At 42.7% G+C, this 22,141-nt stretch overlaps 1 protein-coding gene across 3 annotated transcripts in view; it reads left to right on the forward strand.

Annotated features, from left to right (window-relative positions):
* The window catches only part of LOC135103731 (titin homolog), a 155,193-nt gene that overhangs the window by 99,560 nt on the left and 33,492 nt on the right, over window positions 1-22,141 (forward strand). The gene's annotated exons all lie outside the window — the stretch shown is intronic.

Below are 22,141 nucleotides of genomic sequence, written 5' to 3' on the forward strand. Positions count from 1 at the left end.
GATAGTGTCTGGCAAAGAGGCGTACATTCCTCACTCTTTTTCTTGACCTAAACCTACCAAACCTTGGTTTAACACAGCTTGTTCTCGTGCTATACATGATAGAGAGGTGGCCCACAAAAGGTACTTAAGCCTTCCATAACCAGAATCTCATGCACTTTATATTTCTGCCCAGAACCATGCCAAGTCTGTTCTCCAACTAGCCAAAAAATCCTTCATTAATAGAAAGTGTCACAACCTTTCAAGATCTAACTTCCCTCGTGACTTCTGGCATCTAGCCAAAAATATCTCCAATAACTTTGCTTTTTCTTCTTCTTTCCCTCCCTTATTTCAACCAGATGGCACCATTGCTATCACATCTATTTCTAAAGCTAACCTCCTCGCTCAAACCTTTGCTAAAAACTCTACCTTGGACGATTCTGGGCTTGTTCCTCCCTCTCCTCCACCCTCTGACTACTTTATGCTACCTATTAGAATTCTTCGCAGTGATGTTTTCCATGCCCTCGCTGGCCTAAACCCTCGGAAGGCTTATGGACCTGATGGGGTCCCTCCTATATTTCTCCGAAACTGTGCCTCCGTGCTTGCACCTTGCCTAGTCAAACTCTTTCAGTTCTATCTGTCAACATCTACCTTTCCTTCTTGCTGGAAGTTTGCCTACATTCAGACTGTTCCTAAAAAGAATGTCCGTTCTAATCCCTCAAACTACCGTCCTATTGCTTTAATTTCCTGCCTATCTAAAGTTTTTTTTAATCTATCCTCAATAGGAAGATTCTCAAACATCTATCACTTCACAACCTTCTATCTGATCGCCATTACGGGTTCTGTCAAGACCCCTCTACTGGTGATCTTCTGGCTTTCCTTACTGAGTCTTGGTCATCCTCTTTTAGAGATTTTGGTGAAACTTTTGCTGTTGCCTTGAACATATCAAAAGCTTTTGATAGAGTCTGGCACAAAGCTTTGATTTCCAAACTACCCTCCTACGGCTTCTATCCTTCTCTCTGTAACTTCATCTCAAGTTTCCTTTCTGACTGTTCCATTGCTGCTGTGGTAGACGGTCACTGATCTTCTCCTAAATCTATTAACAGTGGTGTTCCTCAGGGTTCTGTCCTGTAACCCACTCTCTTCTTATTATTCATTAATGATCTTCTAAACCAAACTTCTTGTCCTATCCACTCCTATGCTAATGATACCACCCTGCAATTTGTCACGTCTTTTCATAGACGTCCAACCCTTCAGGAAGTAAACATTTCACGCAAGGAAGCCACAGAACACTTGACTTCTGATCTTTCTAAAATTTCTGAATGGGGCAGAACAAACTTGGTATTGTTCAATGCCTCAAAAACTCAATTCCTCCATCTATCAACTCGACACAACCTTCCAGACAACTATCCTCTCTTCTTCAATGACACTCAACTGTCCACCCTCTTCTACACTGAACATCCTCAGTCTGTCCTTTACTTATAATCTGAACTGGAAACTTCACATCTCATCTCTAGCTAAAACAGCTTTTATGAAGTTAGGTGTTCTGAGACGTCTCCGCCAGTTTTTCTCACTTCCCCAGCTGCTAACTCTGTACAAGGGCCTTATCCGTCCATGTATGGAGTATGCTTCACATGTCTGGGGGGTTCCACTCATACTGCTCTTCTAGACAGGGTGGAATCAAAAGCTTTTCGTCTCATCAACTCCTCTCCTCTAACTGACTGTCTAGCTGTCTTCTACCGCTATTTTCATGCCAACTGCTCTTCTGATCTTGCTAACTGCATGCCTCCCCTCCTTCCGCGGCCTCGCTGCACAAGACTTTGTTCTTTCTCTCACCCCTATTCTGTCCACCTCTCTAACGCAAGAGTTAACCAGTATTCTCAATCATTCATCCCTTTCTCTGTTAAACTCTGGAACTCCCTGCCTGCTTCTGTATTTCCACCTTCCTACGACTTGAATTCCTTCAAGACACTTATCCACCAATTTTTGACCACTGCTTTGACCCTTTTATGGGACTGGCATTTCAGTGGGCATTTTTTTTATTAGATTTTTGTTGCCCTTGGCCAGTATCCTTCCTACATAAAAAAAAAAAAAAAACTGTATGCCTCCCCTCCTCCTGCGGCCTCGCTGCACAAGACTTTTTTCTTTTTCTCAGCCTTATTCTGTCCACCTCTCTAACGCAAGAGTTAATCAGTATTTTCAATCATTCATCCCTTTCTCTGGTAAACTCTGGAACTCCCTGCCTGCTTCTGTATTTCCATCTTCCTATGACTTGAATTCCTTCAAGAGGGAGGTTTCAAGACACTTATCCTTCAATTTTTGACTACTACTTTGGATCCTTTTATGGGACTGGCATTTCAGTGGGCTTTTTTTTATTTTTTTATTGGACTTTTGTTGACCTTGGCCAATGTCCCTCCTTCATAGAAAAAAATAAAAATAAATAAATACTATGGATACTGCATAAACTATGAAGCAATCTAAATTTGATGAAAATGTCAAGCTACATTATATTGCAGTACTTGTGTACATCTTCAGTTTAAGCATCTGTTAGCTAAAGGTCTATTACTTTGGAAAAAAAAAAAAAGACCGATTGCATGATGTAGATCATCAAAGTACATTTTCTTAAAGTTTCCAGACTCTAAAACGAAACTGTTATTCTTGTGATTACTAAGAATCAGCATTATTTATTGGTCAGACATGGCAAAATTCACAACTATAACGAAAATAATGTAATGCATTCTCAGATGTTTCAACCTTGCAATACAATGAAAAATTAAACATACGCACATGGTTTTGTTTGAATATATGAATTTATGCTTGCAACCCAGTATATGGTTACCCATGGTACCTTTTTTTGAGATATAGACACAGCAACACAATGCCGCTCTTTCTATGTAGTATCTCTGGAATGTTTTCGAGTAGGAATTATATTATTTTGACTTGACTTAAGCTACCCATCACGTCAGCCAGATTTGATCCCTACTATAGTACGGCCAATAAGTAGGATGAGGAACTTGGCTCGGCAGATTGAATCAACCTTGAAGTTTGCAGGCTATTGTGGAGAGCTTTTGTGTGTCTGGCTTGGGGGATCTGGCGCTTGGTAGATAGATGCGTTCGGCGGTTCAGTCGCGCTTTCCAATTATACTAAAGATAGAGCACATATCGATTCTGCTTTCGGGAGCGGGCTTTGATAACTACTCGTACAAGAAACTATGATCTCTATGCATGCAGTAATGATGGGTGGTAAGTGCTAACTACATAAGGTTGTGTCTTTTACATAGTTGTTTTGGTCATGATGTCACAGCGTGTTGGCTACCATTAATTGAAGTTCTAATGATATCATGATTAACTTGATAAAATGCAATATTACTCTTTAATTCAGTTATAGCGTAAGTTATTTCCAACGTACTTACAAAATATCGCAAATCATACTTGTTCCGTTACAAATAAGGATGGTGATCGAATTATAGGGAAAAATTTCCACAATTTTGAGTCTGATGGAATCTGCATGATTGTTTATTTGATACAACATCCCTTTATGAGATTCCTCTAAGCTGATAGCATTATCAATGCGGTCTTTCGCTGAAACTAAGATGATATCGGGATTCGCAGTAGCCTGACGAAACTACCACTTTTCGGATAATCGTCTACATATAGTACTTTTTTACCATCTGATTAGTGTTTCCACCGAACTCACAATCCCATGTCCCTGTCTAACAATGAGTGAAATATTTTTTTTCTAGGGTCAGTGAGAACGGGATGTGTCATGTAACTGTGTAGGTCACGACAATGATTTTCTGTTCTTTGTGCCCCATAAAATTTCTTTCATAGAGTCGTATCCCTACTTTACATCCACCAACGGCTGCTTCGTTTCATTATATTTTGTCATTGATATTTACGCAAAACTAACACAAAATAGTGGAACCTTCAATAAGACTGATCGGGGTGTTAATTAAGCACGTACTTATCTATCTAATAGTCTAAATTTGTTCCTTGCATAGTTACTCCCAACCAAAGGCTGGCGGTGCCAACATATCTAGAAAGTTTAATATTAATATTTATCATTGTTTTCCATTGAAGAAATTTCAAAGGTTTGAAAGAACCTTAATCATCGAAATAGAACATATCGATGAAGCTTGAGAACATCGAATTAAATTTGTTTTATGAGAAACGAAAGTCAGTGTACACCTTAATCCCCTCACCGAAGGAAAATATATTACACATTTCTTCGTTCTTGATAATATATCTAAGAAGAAACCAAACAGAAATGCCCTTCTACAGTGATCACAGAATAAGCACACAGCCGTGCAAGGAACACAAAAAATATTTTGAGGAGGCTGCCAAAGTGGTTGCCTTTCCCCGATCAGCTAACCTGGGTAAACTTAGTGCCTTTCTTTTTCTATCCCAGGTACCGAGCGCTTGTCACTAAACCTTATCACGTTCTGATATCAGTTTAAAAATCACTGCTGCCGGGTGATTTTGCTCAAACTCCAGTCTGAAAAAGAGTCATACGATAATTTTTGGATAGTAGAAAGACAACTGCAATGGCGGAAAGCTAATCGAGTGAAGTTTCCAGCAGCAATCAGAATATACCATGAAGGTATGATGGGAGGAGGCGCCTTCGCGCGCGGTTAGCTTCCACCCAAGTAAGGCCAGTGGGCGGAGCTTATCTAGTCTGAGCGGAGCTTACGATCCGCAAATCATTACGATCTATCGTGTTGAGCTATGGGAATTAACCACTTATTTTTTGCATACTGGACGAAAAATAAGAAGGAATTGATGGTTTTAATTACGAAAAGTACATCATAATTTCCTAAATGTGTTATTATCAATGGCATTTATGCCAGATAACCACAATATCCAAAGAAATACAACAGACTTATTGTTTATTGCTTAACACGGCACAAACAGTAAAACAAAGATTCAATAATTACATGCCTTTTAAGTGTACAGTGACATATATATCACACATAATTCTAAATAAGTGCTCTTCAACCTTTATTGAGAGAGAGAGAGAGAGAGAGAGAGAGAGAGAGAGAGAGAGAGAGAGAGAGAGAGAGAGAGAGAGAGAGAGAGAAAGTGAAATTTCATATAAAGTCGAGAAGCAATATATATATATATATATATATATATATATATATATATATATATATATATATATATATATATATATATATATATATATATATATATATATATATATATATATATATATATATATATATATATATATATATATATATATATATATATATATAATGTTACGAACGCGTATATGTAGCAGCGCTACTGGCAAACACATGAGCATGCTGTCTGTATGAAGTACCCTCATATGAGTACATTTGTGGGTGACTTGGCTAGCGGCGTTGTGTGGGACGTTGTTTAAATGCTGGCGCCCTAATGTAAGGAGAGCTGACATAAGCCTACCGGTTGACCTATGAGGCCCTGTGGTCATGAGGGTGTCCGTGTGGGTTGTGTGTGTGTGTGAGTGTGTGTGTGTGTGTGTGTGTGTGTGTGTGTGTGTGTGTGTGTGTGTGTGTGTGTGTGTGTGTGTGTGTGTGTGTGTGTGGGTTAGCTAACCTTGGAATAACTGTTATAAGGTACCGTTTAGTTGTAGTTCTATGAGTGTCATTGCATGTATAAGTAGCAATAATTCTTAGCAGTATTGAAAATCTGCATGACTCGTACCCACCTTGCAAACTAGAATAGGTGTAGTTAAGTGACGCCTGGCAGAGGTGATGACATAGGAGGCAGGGTTTGAGGCTCCCTGTGGCACTGAGAGAGAGAGAAAGAGAGTATCGAAACCGCGATGTGACAAGTGTGAGGAAGGAGACAAGGGAAAACGAGTTGAGTCCTTCCAAGTAGAGTTTGAATGTGACTGACTGTGACGGTGTGAGTGCCTCCCGCCCCTGTGTGTCGTATACTGCACGATGACTTTGTGTACTCTTGTGTAATATATGGGCATAAGGAGATGTGTGTTTTCCTCTCTCTGTTCTGTGTGACTGTCCTCACTGAGAGTGACCGGGTCAGTCAGAGCCGCAGCCGTTCCCAGCCGCCCAGGTAAAGTCCTTCTACCGACACACACGCCCCGAACCCCGCAACGGTGTAAGGCGCCCCCTGCTGGTGTGGGTACATTTTTCTTGGTGTAAGGAGTAGTGGGAGTAGTGGCGGAAGGCAAGGCTTATCTAATTGTGTCAAAATAGCTGACGGCGAGACAGTTGTCAAGGAGAGTGCCGGTGAGAGGCACCCTACCATGGATGAACTGTTGGATATGCTGATGAACATACAACTGGTGATGAGGTGCATGGGCGACAGGCAGGCCCGTGAAATCGATCTCGTAAAGGACGATAACGAACAGGGAGGAGTTGAGGCTGGTGATGGATGCGGTGCGGGACCCGAGTGGTAATATGGGTGGCGCTCAGGCGGGCAGCCCATGGCTGAAAGATGGGCCAGGCGTAGCTGATGGAGGGGAGGAGTGCGGGCGTGTGGGCGACCACGACGAATACGATGACGAAACCCCATGGCGCGATATGTGGACGCCGCCACTGAAGACCTCCAGCACCACACCCCACGCCGCCGCCCCGCCGCACCCGCTCTCCGCCGCGGCCCAGCCAAACCGGGCAGCTTCGCCATCCAAAGCCGCTCCTCCCTCCGCGGCGACCTCGCTTTCGTATCGCCCCGCCGCCCCTTTGTCCCCAGGTGACTACTTTGCTTCGCCCTCACGCCGGAAACCCCAGGAGTTCGAAGGGCGAGTCTCTCTGAAAGTATACTTAGCTCACTTTGAGCTGCTGGCTGCAGCTCAAGGATGGAATGGCTCGGAGAAGGCAATCCATCTGGGGTCCTGCCTGAAGAGACCCGCCATGGAAGTACTGGGGCACCTGACTGCCGCCGAACGTACTTCCTATGCCGATATAACGGCTGCTCTCGAAAGAAGATTCGGCAGTCAGCATCAGGTCAAAGTGTACAGAGCGCGCTTCCATGGGAAGATGCTAGGAAGGGGCGGGTCGCTGCAGTTGTTGGTCCAGAATTTGGAGTTACTGGCTCACAAAGCATATCCTGGCGGGCGCGGCGGAGCAGCAGTTAGCCTGGGGAACCCGCAGCTGACGATCCACGTGAAACAAGCCCGTGTGGTCAGCCTGCAAGAGGCACTGGCATATGCACTTGGGTTTGAGGCAGTCATGCTGACCAACGAAGTGAAGTCGACAGCTCCTGCGGTGCACCACGACTTCCGCATCTGCCGCACGCAAAACACACCGCTGGAAGATGCTGGATCCTTCCGCGGGAGATGCTGGGGATGTGGTAAACGGGGATATAGCTTGCATGACTGCCTTAAGCCTTCTTCGTTAAAAACGAGCGGCCGTCCACGAGGACGGCGGAGGACCAATTCGACGGAGTCAGGCTGGTCGTCGTCGCCCCTTCAGCCCTGTTGCTGGACCTGCGGGCAGAGAGGCCAATTCGCTCCGGCGTGTCAGTACCCGAGGCCCGTGCACGCTGACACTAGTCAGGGAAACAGCACCAGGTTCCAATCCCTCAAATTACAGTTCTATTGCTTTAATTTCCTGCCTATCTAAAGTTTTTGAATCTATCCTCAACAGCAAGATTCTTAAACATCTATCACTTCACAACCTTCTATCTGATCGCCAGTATGGGTTCCGTCAAGGCCGCTCTACTGGTGATCTTCTGGCTTACTGAGTCTTGGTCATCCTCCTTTAGAGATTTTTGTGAAACTTTTGCTGTTGCCTTGGATATATCAAAAGCTTTTGATAGAGTATGGCACAAAGCTTTGATTTCTAAACTACCCTCCTACAGCTTCTATCCTTCTCTCAGTAACTTCATCTCAAGTTTCCTTTCTGACCGTTCTATTGCTGCTGTGGTAGACGGTCACTGTTCTCCTAAATCTACTAACAATGGTGTTCCTCAGGGTTCTGTCCTGTCACCCACTCTCTTCTTATTATCCATTCTAAAACCAAACTTCTTGTCCTATCCACTCCCACGCTGATGATACCACCCTGCACTTTTCACGTCTTTTCATAGACGTCCAATCCTTCAGGAAGTAAATATTTCACGCAGGGAAGCCACAGAACGCCTGACTTCTGATCTTTTTAAAATTTCTGATTAGGGTAGAGCAAACTTGGTATTGTTCAATGCCTCAAAAACACAATTCCTCCATCTATCAACTCGACACAACCTTCCAGACAACTATCCCCTCTTCTTCAGTGACACTCAACTGTCCCCCTCTTCTACACTGAACTGGAAACTTCACATCTCATCTCTAGCTAAAACAGCTAAGGGGGTTCCACTCATACCGCTCTTCTAGAGAGGATGAAATCAAAAGCTTTTAGTCTCCATCACCTCCCCTCCTCTAACTGACTGTCTTCAGCCTCTCTCTCATCGCCGCAATGTTGCATCTCTCTCTGTCTTCTACCGCTATTTTCATGCTAACTGCTCTTCTGATCTTGCTAACTGTATGCCTCCCCTCCTCCCGCGGTCTCGCTGCACAAGACTTTCTTCTTTCTCTCACCCCTATTCTGTCCACCTCTCTAATGCAAGAGTTAACCAATATTTTCAATCATTCATCCCTTTCTGTGGTAAACTCTGGAACTCCCTCCCTGCTTCTGTATTTTTACCTTCCTATTTCTCGAATTCCTTCAAGAGGGAGGAGCTTTGGATCCTTTTCTGGGAATGGCATCTTAATGGGCTTTTTTTTTTTTTTATTTCCGTTCCCTTGGTCAGTGTCCCTCCTACATAAAAAAAAAAAAAAAAGTTAGAAGGTGTGGCTAACCACCACCCGTCACCGTTCCGACCTCACTTCCGCTAAACCACCGCCGCCCCGCCGCCGTCGCTGACCCCACCGCCAAAGTAGAAGGTGAGGTCAGTGGACGCCCATCTCGCCTCACTGTAGATACTGAGGTGGACAGGACGATCGTCAGGAAGGACATCGTCGCAGCGCGGGCCCCGCAAAGGATGTGTGGAGTGACGGGGTACTGTGCTCACTGTGCTCAGCTGCGGGGCCCAGTGGAGGAGCGCATAGGGGTTGATGGCAAGGAGGTACAACCACCAGTATATGTGGCCGACCTTGAGGACCCCTGCCTCCTGGGTCTCGACTATCTGACGAAGAGACAGGCTTGTATTAACTTCAGGTGGGGAACTATGAGGGTAAAGGATGCTAAGGTGGCCTTGTCTCCGAGTGACACCTGCCCATGGTTAGTGACAGCTGAGTCTGCCTGTCTACTGAGGCTTTCATCATTGTTATAAACACGCCCAGGACGGTACTCGATACGGTAGTCGTACTGCTCCAGCCTACTAAGCCACCTCGCCATTTGTACCAGCGTCTTTAACCACCGCAGGGCTGCATGATCGGTCCTTACGGTGAACTTGGCTCCGTACCAGTATGGGTGGAAGTTTTCTAAACTTTTCATCACTGCTAGGAGCTCCTTCCGGGTGACACAGTAATTCTTCTCTGCTGGGCTAAACTTGTTACTGTAATACACCACCACATGCTCATGTCCTTTTAACTGTGACAGTACGGCTCCCATGCCCTCGGCGCTGGCATCACAATTTACGATGTACGAACAGGCTGGGTAAGGATAGGGTAACACAGGAGCGTTCACCAATGCTTCCTTCAGCCTCTTAAAGGTTGTTTGGCATTCTGCATTCCAGCAGAAACGGGCCCCTTTCCTCGTCAGGTGGTGCAGGAATGCTGTGATACTAGCAAAGTCCTTCAAGAAGCGTCGATAATACGTGCAGATGCCATCAAAGCTGCGCACCTGCAGCACATTCTGTGGCACTGGCCAGTCTGCTATAGCTGTCACCTTCAACGGGTCAGTACGCACCCCGTCTTCGCCGACGAAGTGCCCGAGGAAAGGCATCTCCCGCTGGAACAGCAGACATTTCTTAGGGTTGAACTTCAAGTTTGCTTTCCTCAGCCGTCGAAGCACCTCTTCCAGTCTCTGCAGTTCCTCCTCGAACGTGTGTCCATACACTACGACGTCGTTCAAGTAAACGAGGGGGGCTTTCCACTGCAGGCCGTTCGATATCCACTCCATCAGCCTCTCGAAAGTGGCCGGGACACTGCAAAGGCCAAATACTCGGAAGTGCCACAATCCCTGGCCGAAGGAGAATGCAGTGGAAAGCCGCCCTCGTTTACTTGAACGACGGCGTAGTGTATGGACGCACGTTCGAGGAGGAACTGCAGAGACTGGAAGAGGTGCTTCGACGGCTGAGGAAATCAAACTTGAAGCTCTGCTGTTCCAGCGGGAGATGCCTTCCTTGGGCACTTCGTCAGCGAAGACGGGGTGCGTAGTGACCCGATGAAGGTGACAGCTTAACCTCTTCTGCCATCTCCATCTGATAACCAGACTTGAGATCCAGCGTGGAGAGTCAGCGGGCACCCACCAATGCATCCAGCGTGTCGTCAATCCTTGGCAGTAGGTACGAATCCTTTACGGTGACGTCATTCAGGGCTCGTGCTTGACGAGACTCGTGCACCCCAGATCCGTGTCTCCCTTTCAGAAAACATCTGCGTGCGAGCTTAGCATCTCCCGCAGCTTTCCTGCTTACTCTGGGTCCAAACGCTCCGCGCTCTTCTGCAACATCTCTCGCAGGTGTTCAGAAACACATCTGCCGTCGTTTCGGGCGCTCCCTTCGGCTTCGGCCGGCTCCGCAACGCGCCATGTGTGGATGACTTAGCTAGCGGCGTTGTGTGGCTCATTGTTTAAATGCTAGCGCCCTAATTTAAGGAGAGATGACAAAAGCCTATCGGTTGATCTAGGAGGCCTTGTGGTCATAAGGATGTCAGTGTGTGTGTGTGTGTGTGTGTGTGTGTGTGTGTGTGTATGTGAGGGTTAGCTAACCATTATTATACGGTACTGTTTAATTGCAGTTCTGTGAGCGTCAATTTAATTATCCTTACCAGTATTGATAGTCTGCATGACTCGCACTTATCTCGGAAGCTAGAATAGGTATAATTAAGTGATGACATGGGAGGCAGGGACTGAGGCACCCTGTAGCACTGGGGGGCAGAAAGAGAATATCGAGATCGCGACGTGACAAGATGTGTAAGGAAGTAGACAAGGGAAAAGCGAGTTGAGTCCTTGCGAGTAGAGTTTGTTGCGTGTGACTGAATGCGAGTGCCTGCTGCCTCTGTACCTGCCTGTGTGTCGTGACTGTATTGCACGGTGACTTTCTGTACTGTTGTGTAATATATGGACATAAAAAGAAGTGTGTTTTCCTTTCCCTGCTCTGTGTGATTGTTCTCATTGAGAGTGACCGAGTGAGTCAGAGCTGCAGCCGTTCCCAGCCGCTCAAGTAAAGTCCTTCTCCCCGACACATGCGCCCCGAATTCTCCAACGGTGTGAGGCGCCCCTCGCCTGCTGGTGGGGGTACGTTAAAAAAATAAATAAATAAATAAAATAAAATAAATGAATAAATAAATAATAAATAATATATATATATATATATATATATATATATATATATATATATATATATATATATATATATATATATATATATATATATATATATATATTATGTAGGAAGGGCACTGGCGAAGGACAACAAAACTACAATAAAAAAAGGTCCACTGTAGTGCCGGTCCCTGAACAGAGTCAAAAGCGGAAACCAAAAAATTACAGGATAAATGTCTTGAAACCTCCCCCTTGAAAGAGTTCAAGTCATAGGAAATGGAAATACGGAAACAGGCAGGGAGTTCCAGAGTTTACCAGAGAAAGAGATGGATGATTGAGAATACTGGTTAACTCTTGCATTAGAGAGGTGGACAGAATAGGGGTGAGAGAAAGAAGAAAGTCTTGTGCAGCAAGGCTGCAAGGAGAAGGGGAAGCATGCAGTTAGCAAGATCAGTTACCAAGATCAGATGGCATGGAAATAGTAGTAGAAGATAGCAAGAGATGCAACATTGTGGCAATGAAGATAGTCAGTTAAAGGAGAGGAGTTGATAAGACGAAAAGGTTTTGAGTCCATCCTGTCTAAAAGACATACATGTGAAGCATACTCCATGCATGGACGGATAGCTCCCCTGTACAGAGTTAGCAGCTTGGGGGTGGGGTGGGTGAAAAAAAAATTGATGGAGACGACTCAAAACACCTAACTTCATGGGAGCTGTTTTTTGCTAGAAATGAGATGTGAAGTTTCCAGTTTAGATTATAAATAAAGAACAGACAAGGATATTCAGTGTAGAAGAGAGAGACAGTTGAATATCATTGAAGAAGAGGGGATAGTTGTTTGGAACGTTGTGTCTAGTTCATAGATGGAGGAATTGAGTTTCTGAGGCATTGAACAATACTAAGTTTGCTCTGCCCCGCTCAGAAATTTTACAGATATATGAAGACATTAATATATAATGATATATAATATGTAATATAATTATTATATCTGTATATATCTGTATCTTATCCTATCGTTCCAGTTCCTCCTCAGGATCCTTGGAATGATTACTGCTCATGTGTCATTGACCTGTCTCTGTGTGCTGAGCGCATAACTGAGGTGATAATGTCTGGCATGGAGGCGTGCATTCCTGACTCCTTCTCTAGACCTAAACCTTCCAAACTTTGATTTAACATAACCTGTTCTTGTGCTATACATGGTAGAGAGGTGGCCCACAAAACGAACTTAAGCGTTCCATCACCTGAATGTCATGCACTTCATATTTCTACCCGGAATCATGCCAAATCTGTTCTCCAAATAACCAGAAACTCCTTCATTAATAGAAAATGTCAAAATCTTCGAGATCTAACTCCCCTCAAGATTTCTGGAACCTAGCCAAAGCATATCCAATAATTTTGCTTCTTCACCTATTCCTCCGTCATTTCAACTTGATGGCACCACTGCCATCTCATGTATTTCTAAAGTTGAACTCTTCGCTCAAACCTTTGCTAAAATCGCTATCCTGGATGATTCAGGGCTGGTTCCTCCCTCTCCTCCACTACTTCATGCTACGCATTAAGATCCTTCACAGTGATGTTTTCCATGCCCTCGGTGACCTTAACCCTCGGAAGGCTTATGGACCTCACGGGGTCGCTCCAGTTGTTCTCTGAAACAGTGGCTCTGTGCTTCCACCTTGCCTAGTGAAACTCTTCCAACTCTGCCTACCAATATCTTCCTTTCCTTCTTGCTGGGAGTTTGCCTACATTCAACCTAGAAAGGGTGACCTTTCTAATCCTTCATACTACCGATCTATTGTTTAAATTTCCTGCCTCTCTAAGGTTTTTTAATCCATCCTCAAAAGGAAGATTTATTTCATGACATCTATCACTTCACAAACTTCTATTTGATCAGCAGTATGATTTTCGTTGAGGCCTCTCTACTGGTGATCTGGCTTTCCTTAGTGAATCTTGGTCATCCTCTTTTAGAGAGGTTGGTGAAACTTTTGCTATTGCTTTAGACATATTAAAAGCTTTTGAAAGAGTGTGGCATAAAGCTTTGATTTCCAAACTACCCTCCTATGGTTTCTATCCTTCTCTCTGTAACCTCATCTCAAGTTTCCATTCTGACCGTTTTATTGCTGCTGTGGTAGACGGTCACTGTTTTTCTCCTAAATCTATTAACAGCGGTGTTCCTCAGAGTTCTGTCCTTTCACCCACTCTCTTCCTATCATTCATCAATGATCTAAACCAAACTTCTTATCCTGTCCAATCCTGCGCTGATGATACCACCCTGCACTTTTCCACGTCTTTTCGTAGACGTTCAACCTTTCAGGATGTGAACAATTCATGCAGGGAAGCCTGATAAGGGCAGAGCCAATTTTTTTATTGTTGAATGCCTCATAAACTCAATTCCTCCATCTATCAACTTGACACAACCTTCCTGAAAATTCTCCCCTCTTTTTCAATGACACTCAACTGTCGCCCTCTTCTACACTAAACATCCTCAGCCTGTCCTGTACTTATAATCTAAACTGGAAACTTCACATGTCATCTCTTACTAAAACAGCTTCTTTGAAGTTAGGTGCTCTGAGTCGTCTCCACCAGTGTTTCTCACCCCTCCCCACCCAACACTGCTAACTTTGTACAGGGAAGTTATCCGTCCATGTATAGAGTATGTTTCACATGTATTGGGGTTTTCTATGCATGTTGCTCTTTTAGGCAGGGTGGAATGTAAAGCTTTTCATCTTATCAACTCCTCTCCTCTAATTGACTGTCTTCACTCTTTCTCATCGCCGCAGAGGTGCATCTCTTGCTATCTTCTACCGCTATTTTCACGCTAACTGCTCTTCTGATCTTGCTAACTGCATGCCTCCCCTCCTCCAGCGGTCTCGCTGCAGAAGTCTTTCTTCTTTCATCCCTACTCTGTCCACCTTTGTAATGCAAGAGGAGTTCTCAGTCATTCACCCCTTTCTCTGGTAAACTCTGGAACTCCGTGCCTGTTTCTGTATTTCCTCTTTCCTATGACTTGAACTCTTTCAAGAGGGAGCTTACCGTCTTTTTTTTTTTTTATGATTCTATCTGGCATTTCTATGGGAACTGGCATCAAGTAGGCCTTTTTTATTCAATTTCTTTGTTGCCCTTTGCCAGTGCACCTCATACACAGAAAAAAAATTCCTTCCTAAGTTCAGCCCTCAACCCACAACAGACACCTCAGAAGCTCCACCAGCCTTTGTTACTCTGGCAGCAGATAATCCTCTGCAGCTGGCCGCGATGTCCACCTCGGTGGCACTCTGCAACCTCTCACGAACCCACTGTTACAGGACTCGTTCTACCACGTCTCTGTTACCTTTCCGACACGACTGCTACTCCTTTCCTCATGCAATGCTGGTCGCCGCCTCTAATGTTGCGTCTCCCCTCGTCTGAATCTCGCCGTCCACTGCCGCCGTCCCCATACCACACGTGGCTTCTCCCCTACCCAAGTCCTAGCCCCAAGATGCATTTCCTGTCCCACGCTTTGCGGGTTTATAGGTGGCCGGACACGCAGAGGCAAAACAGGAGTAACACACACACATACATATTCCCAGGCTAGAACGACTTGTGCTCCGCACAGAGCTAGACTTCGGCAGAGAGATGTAACCCCAAGCGCATTCTCCCACGCTCAGGACACAAGTGGCATTCATCTCTACTACACATATAAAACACACTATATGTACACAGCCCTACTTTTTCTCTTTGTAACATTATGCACAAAGACATATGGTAAATGAGTGTATTTGTACTACCTGTGACTTAATTTATAAGAGAACGGAGTTTAGCCTCGGTTCAGGTCTCGCACTATCATTATGCGTCGATATCAACGTCCACCCAATTAAACTTAACATACAATTTTACTACATGACGCCTTTCTACCTAAGCTGTGTGTGTTTCTTTTGAAGCTGGTTACTCTCTCTCTCTCTCTCTCTCTCTCTCTCTCTCTCTCTCTCTCTCTCTCTCTCTCTCTCTCTCTCTCTCTCTCTCTCTCTCTCTCTCTCTCTCTCTCTCTCTCTCTCTCTCTCTCTCTCTCTCTCTCTCTCTCTCTCTCTCTCTCTCTCTCTCTCTCTCTCTCTCTCTCTCTCTCTAAATTCTTGAGGGAGTTGAAAATAAAGCAGTTTTGCTCTGAGTTCAGACTACCGATTTTCTTTCTCAGCAGGTTTCTGATGATGCATTCTACGATATTTAGTCTTATACATCAAACTCTTCTCTACTTCTTAAACTGAGAAATGAGTATTATCCCACCTCTCATAATAGATCACACATTTTCAGTGGCAATTTCCCTCAATTATTATGCTAATTGTCCAGTTAGTCACTCATAGCCTTTAAACTAAAATTTAAAGTGACTTTAATCTTTTTTTTATAATTGTGGTAGGGCCAGGAATAAAGGTATCATAATTTAATATAAAAGATTCCTTGAAATTATTTCATTGTCCTCATAATTAGCCCTCAATATACCCAAGGCTACTTGATTAGTACGTCTTTCAGTAGATACTGTTACTTCGCCCGCCCCTGCATCGCCGCCCTGCAGGAGTGTGGGCCACGTAGCTCTTTCTGTTCGGCATGTGTGGGTGTCATCTCCGTGTCAGTCCTCGGTCCTCGGCTGGCAATGGCTCCCCCCAGCTTATCTGCAACACTAGCTACCACTTTCTCCCACACACCCAGGCCATGGAAAGGCTCCAGAAAAGTCTTTATTTTATTGTGTGTTCAAACAAGTACAGCCAAATAAAGAGATCCTGGTGTCCGGTGGCTAGCGGATAGGGGAGCATTACACAACACACGTCCACTCGTCGGCGTGACTTCCCTCTGCCCTCCCGCCTGAAGTCCCTGCCTCTTCCACTCGGCCAATCAGCACATGTCCATACATCACGCTGCTTTTTCTCAGCCAATCATACAAAACAAAACTGCAGTCACACAACTACCTAGACAGCAACAGAAGACCCTGAAGACAGACATACAGATAGACAAACATGCACGCAGCACATACAGCCAACATTCATTACATACTAATTACATACTAATAAGTATGCAGGATCTTTCAACTGATATTTAATAAACTGCACTGTCTCGTTTATTCTAAAAAGAAACCCAATTATCCCCTGATAATTTTCAACCATTGCAAGTATATAACTCTCCTCTGCCAGAGGAATGATTTATTATTTGCTAATAGATCAGGACCTGATCAAAATAATTTTGCAACTCTTAATTTTTAGTACTTACATAATCTAATTCAATAGATATTCGTAATTCACACATACTGCTTCAAATCAGATATGTATTCCAGGCACCTTTTAACATTTGCAAGAATAGATTTTAGGTTAAAGCACTTAATGACTTAATGCTCTATAACTTCAGTACAAGCCCCATTCATAGTTGTAATCCAGCTTAATTGCTGAAGCAATAGTTATTTGGAGGACCACAATGAAATTTGGAGTGGTTGTGACACAGACAATAATCATAACTAAACCGTAGAATTTGGCTATGGTCTGACCATTTTGAATTGAGCATTTAGGCGTTGTCCTTTCTGGGGATACCCTGGCCTGCAGCGCTGCCAAACCTTGTACTGGGCAATTATCAGATTAGAGCCTATGTGTCGCTAACAACTTCGCTCCCCACACATCACCTCTCTCTCTCTCTCTCTCTCTCTCTCTCTCTCTCTCTCTCTCTCTCTCTCTCTCTCTCTCTCTCTCTCTCTCTCTTTACATACACAATCTACATTTCATGCAAATGTATTTCTATAAAAGATCTATACTTGCCTATGAATCATTAGAATTTCAGAAAAATCTGCCTGTCAGTCAGTCAAAGCTGCCCCCCCTAACTGCTCTCTCTCTCTCTCTCTCTCTCTCTCTCTCTCTCTCTCTCTCTCTCTCTCTCTCTCTCTCTCTCTCTCTCTCTCTCTCTCTCTCTCTCTCTCTCTCTCCATTGTAAATGTGATAGGTTTCCTTTTTGATATGATATTTCCCATACACTATGATGTTATATTTTTATTCTTTAGTTATGACTTATTTTCACACCACCATCGAGGTAAAAGTCAAGGCACGTTGATGGCTTTTGCTGTTCGGGCAATGGCTCTTGAAGAGCCAAGTAATGACCACCTATTAGCCTTTTCTTCCAAAAAATACTTATTTACTGAATAAGTAAGCCCTTTTCCTTGGCTGTGGAGGTGACAAGAGCTTCCATCCTGGCTGGCGGAGCGAGAGGAAGTGGTCATGGATTAACACGGTCACTCTGACCGTGTGACCTCTCTCGGTCACCCATGGAGACGTGACAACGCCTGGAGAAAACGTTGCCATGTATTGTGGTGTTCCCCCCCCCAAAAAAAAAAAAATGCAATTATCATAAAAAAAAAAAAAACATATTACATGAACTTGCCTTTTTTAGAGCATCACATAGGTGTGTATATATACTACAACACCATTTAAGTTTGAGGTAGGAAATATCTGACATGAGGTGTGTCTTCGTATAAGTGTGGTAGCGCCGCAGGCCAGGAAATCCCCAGAAAGAACAACGCCTAAACGCTCAATTCAAAATGGTCAGCTAAGTTTAGTAGGTTTGGTCTTCCAAGATACACAACCTAGATAAGACCTCACCTATTGCATTTACATAAGTTTTCCCAACTAAAGGCATCTCCTGTTTATAGCATTAATCAGCTCTAGATCTTTGATCTGGATCTGAATCCTATCTGGATTCGCTCAGGGTAAAAAGAACGCTGGGAGCCATTACCGATCAAAACAACATTAGCAAGTCACTGCCCAGCTGTCACAAGCAGTAAACTGTTGATGCTCGCCACTCTGCTGTAAAGAAGCATCAGCGAACACTACAGTCTAAATTTCCTGAGGAACTTGGGACGAGAAGGCTTTCCCTGAGTCCCAGCCAGATGCCTACCCAGCTGGATGATCCTGAAAGGAGAAAAAAAATGGCAGCATGAGACTGGACTCCATGCTTGACCATGAACATTGTACAACAAAATTTCATACAAAACTCTCTTAACTCATAGCATACTGAAAGTACTCGCTGTGGTTGAAGTACATAATGGCAAAATTAGAAAGTATTCAGAGATATGGTGAGATTAGCCCGGCTCGCGTGCTGACACTATTGACACCATTACTGTGGCACTTCAAAAGTAAAGATGCATTATTTACTTCCCATGCCTAGTAATGTAGTCGTTGGTAGATGTGGCAATAGCTACAAAAAAGGCTTGGTGTGGTTTGTTATATCTCCATCGTTTCTGGTATCTGTTAGCACTACTACACACATTCTTTGCCCATAGCAGCATTCTGGGACGATTCATCACCATTCAGTTTGCTCCTCAGACATATCAGCCGTTATCTTGCGGCATATTTCCCTAAATAAGTCCCCAGTAGAGGCTGTTCAGCAGCTAATATATCCACCACCAGCAACTTGAACAAACATTGTCTGCTACAACCCAGATCCGGAACCAGATCGCCCAGATCATGATCCTGATCACTCAGATCAAGGTAAATCTAGACCATAGTGTGAACAGAACATGGGTCATACAGCCAGATCAGTGATCTGAAATGGATCACGGTAAGTAGAAGACGCCTTAACTTGGCCTTATCCTTGCCATGTTGCGTATCCTCGCCTCCTTCTCAAGGTTGAGCAAGATTTAGCTTTTTGCTGCTGCTGTGTTGACTTCTTCTTCTTTTTTTTTTTTTTTTTATGGCCATCACCTTAGCGTTGGTATTAATCCACTCTATTTTATTTTTTTTTTATTAATTTTATTTAATTTTATTTTTATTGCCTTTTCTTACTCTTATTTTTATGTATTTTTTGTCTTTTATTAACTTACTCTTATTTTTATGTATTTTTTGTCTTTTATTAACTTATTACATATATATATATATATATATATATATATATATATATATATATATATATATATATATATATATATATATATATATATATATATATATATATGAAATATATATTTATTCCCTCGCACATCCTGCATTCATACAAGGTTCCTGATCGTATCACAAAGCTATTGTCCTTTGTCAGGGCAGCCAATAAGGAGAGTCAACTTGTCAGAGGGTGGGTGTAATTTTATTTTCTCTTTTAATTAAAAGGTTTAATTAAATTTTGGGTTATTTGATTTATAGTAGGTATTGAAAGTTGCTGTTGATAAAAAAAAAAAAAAAAAAAAATAGCTGCCACCAGTCATGATTTCTGCCAAATTATTATTGTTTTATATGATAGAGTTTTAGTCGGAGGTCTATGAGGCACTAGAAAACTCCATGACAACCAGTTTGAGTTTTATTGATGTTAACTTTTAAATAACAAATAAAGTCTTCAAATGATTTTTCTCTCTTCTTATTCACAATGATATTTCTAGAAATTGGTTCTACTAGTTACCTTGGAGTTGTGGGGCCTTCTATAATAGGAACAATGATGACTAATCGGTTCATGATAATCAAATTTAAATGAATAAGTTATAATAATTAATTAGTAGTAATTTTGGTAGAAAATATCCTAATTGTCTAGATATTATATTCAATTATGTGTGTATGACTGGTGTTTTGACTACTACCTTATCAAAGACAATTTTCCCTAATCTGTTTACATCCTAAATTTTTATGCCCCATCAAATAAAAATAAAATAAAATAAAATAAAAATAAATAAATAAATAAATAAATAAAACAAAATAAAATATAAATAAATAAATAAATAAATAAATAACTGGCAAAGGGAATTTTACATCCTTCTCTCCCTCTGTGGACAACGATGTCAATCAGTTTCTCACACAAATAATTAATACATATACTTACAAAAATGGTTATTTTCATATGAACAAAGCCTTTAAACAATCCAGGGTTTCAGGCCCTGACGAACGTACCTGTGGACAACAATGTCATTCTGTTTCTGACGACAAAATCTCGCACCCAGTATTATACAGTAAAATCCCTCTCATCCGGCATTCGAGTATCCGGCAGCTTCAAGTATCTGGCACATTTTTCCCCGAGCCTTAAAATCAATAAAAAATCAATGTGTACTCATAAAATCGATTAAAATTCCCGCGCGAGGCATACTTTGTCCCCTCGCCACCAGAGCGCACTGCTTCGCGCCACCCGCGGCCCACTGCACTGTGTTTACTCAGTGACTCAGTCCCGCGTGTGCACTGTTTATCGCCTGACGCCTTCATCGTGCCTAAAGTTGTAGAAAAGAGGAAGCGTGTTGTGCTTACACTTAAGCAGCTGATCAGATCAGCTGCTGATTAAGATCAGCTGATCTTTGTTATGGTAAGATGCGTGAGTATAGGGTGGTGATTGTGGACATAATTTCACTTTTATTCAAGTATCCGGCAATATTCAAGTATCCGGCATGTCGGCGGTCCCGTTGATGCCGGATAAGAGGGATTTTACTGTATACTGGCCGCTTTACATCTCAGAAACTAGTCCTCTGCCTCACTATAAAACACAATTGTGCAATATTCTTAATAGTTTAGACCCCCTTCTGCATTCACAAATTATTATTGAACATTTTTGCTAACGGTCCCACGTACTCCTGGATTCTAATACTGTCTATTAATAATTTTTGGATCTAAATATTAACAAAGAATTTCTCTCAAAATGCATAATATTATCAGTTAAGGCATATTTCCTCTTAACCTATGGTATTTTGTGATTGGGATTTTTTCATGTGACTAGCCCAGGAGAAACTGGGAATATGATTATTTTAGTTATCTTGTAAACTAAAGGATATTACTCTGCACGCCATCCTCATCTCCCTTTATCAACATCTAATTTAATAACTTTTTAGCTTACAACCTCATTTTTTTGTTTTGTTTTTTTGTTCTAAAGTTTTACTGATTGCAAAAGCGTATGCAAAAAAAATATTTACATAACCAAAAAGAAAGTAAGTTTTTATATTCATGACCGTTCCTTTAGGCTATAAAAAAATATTTAATAGAATTATTATTTGGATGGAATTATGTTTTTTTTTTTCTTCCTATTTGCTATTTTGTCCCATGACACGGCTGTACTAGATAAAATGAGACTAAAGAACTAACCTGTGGTATCCCATTTTCCTGGATAAAACGTCCAAAATTGCGTTACTAGGAAGCTGGACAGAGAATGTTCTGTCCTGAAGAAAGTTATAAGCAAAAATAGGCAAGTTATCTCTTAAGCCATGAGCGTAGAGTTTCACGAGGATACCGTGTTGCCATGTCACGTCGAAGGCTTTGTTTGTCCAGAAACCCCTATCATGAATTCATTTTTGGCAAATGCCTTTGAAATGCAGTGCTCCAGGTGTGTTAGGTGATCCATCATGCCTCAGTATTTCCAAAAACCTGACTGCTGATCAACTAACAAGCCCTTTGCTTCTAAAACAAAAATGAGCCTTCTCTTTATCATACATTCCATAACTTCACATAGACAGCTCGTGAGCACAATAGGACGAAACGCACTGGAGTCCATAAGGCGTCCAATCTTTTTGAGGATTGGGTGGTCCATACTCTATTATGGAAGTGTAATAATTTTGAAAGGGAATGGTAGTCGAGATGTTGCATCATGATATATGAGATGTTATCTGGACCAGGACTGGCGTGTTTACAGGATTTTAGGGTAGAGAGGAGTTCATCCAACGTGCACTGCGTTGTACTCGCGAGTTTACCTCCCATGGCAAAGTTTGGGACCGCTGCCTCCTTACACAGAAGGAAGGCAGGATCATAATAGGTGGTACTACTTGCCTGGTGAAAATGTTAGGCTACTGAATTGGCTATGGCTGCTTG

This window comes from Scylla paramamosain, chromosome 9 (genome assembly GCF_035594125.1).
Source record: "Scylla paramamosain isolate STU-SP2022 chromosome 9, ASM3559412v1, whole genome shotgun sequence".
Classification (NCBI taxonomy): Eukaryota; Metazoa; Arthropoda; class Malacostraca; order Decapoda; family Portunidae; genus Scylla; species Scylla paramamosain.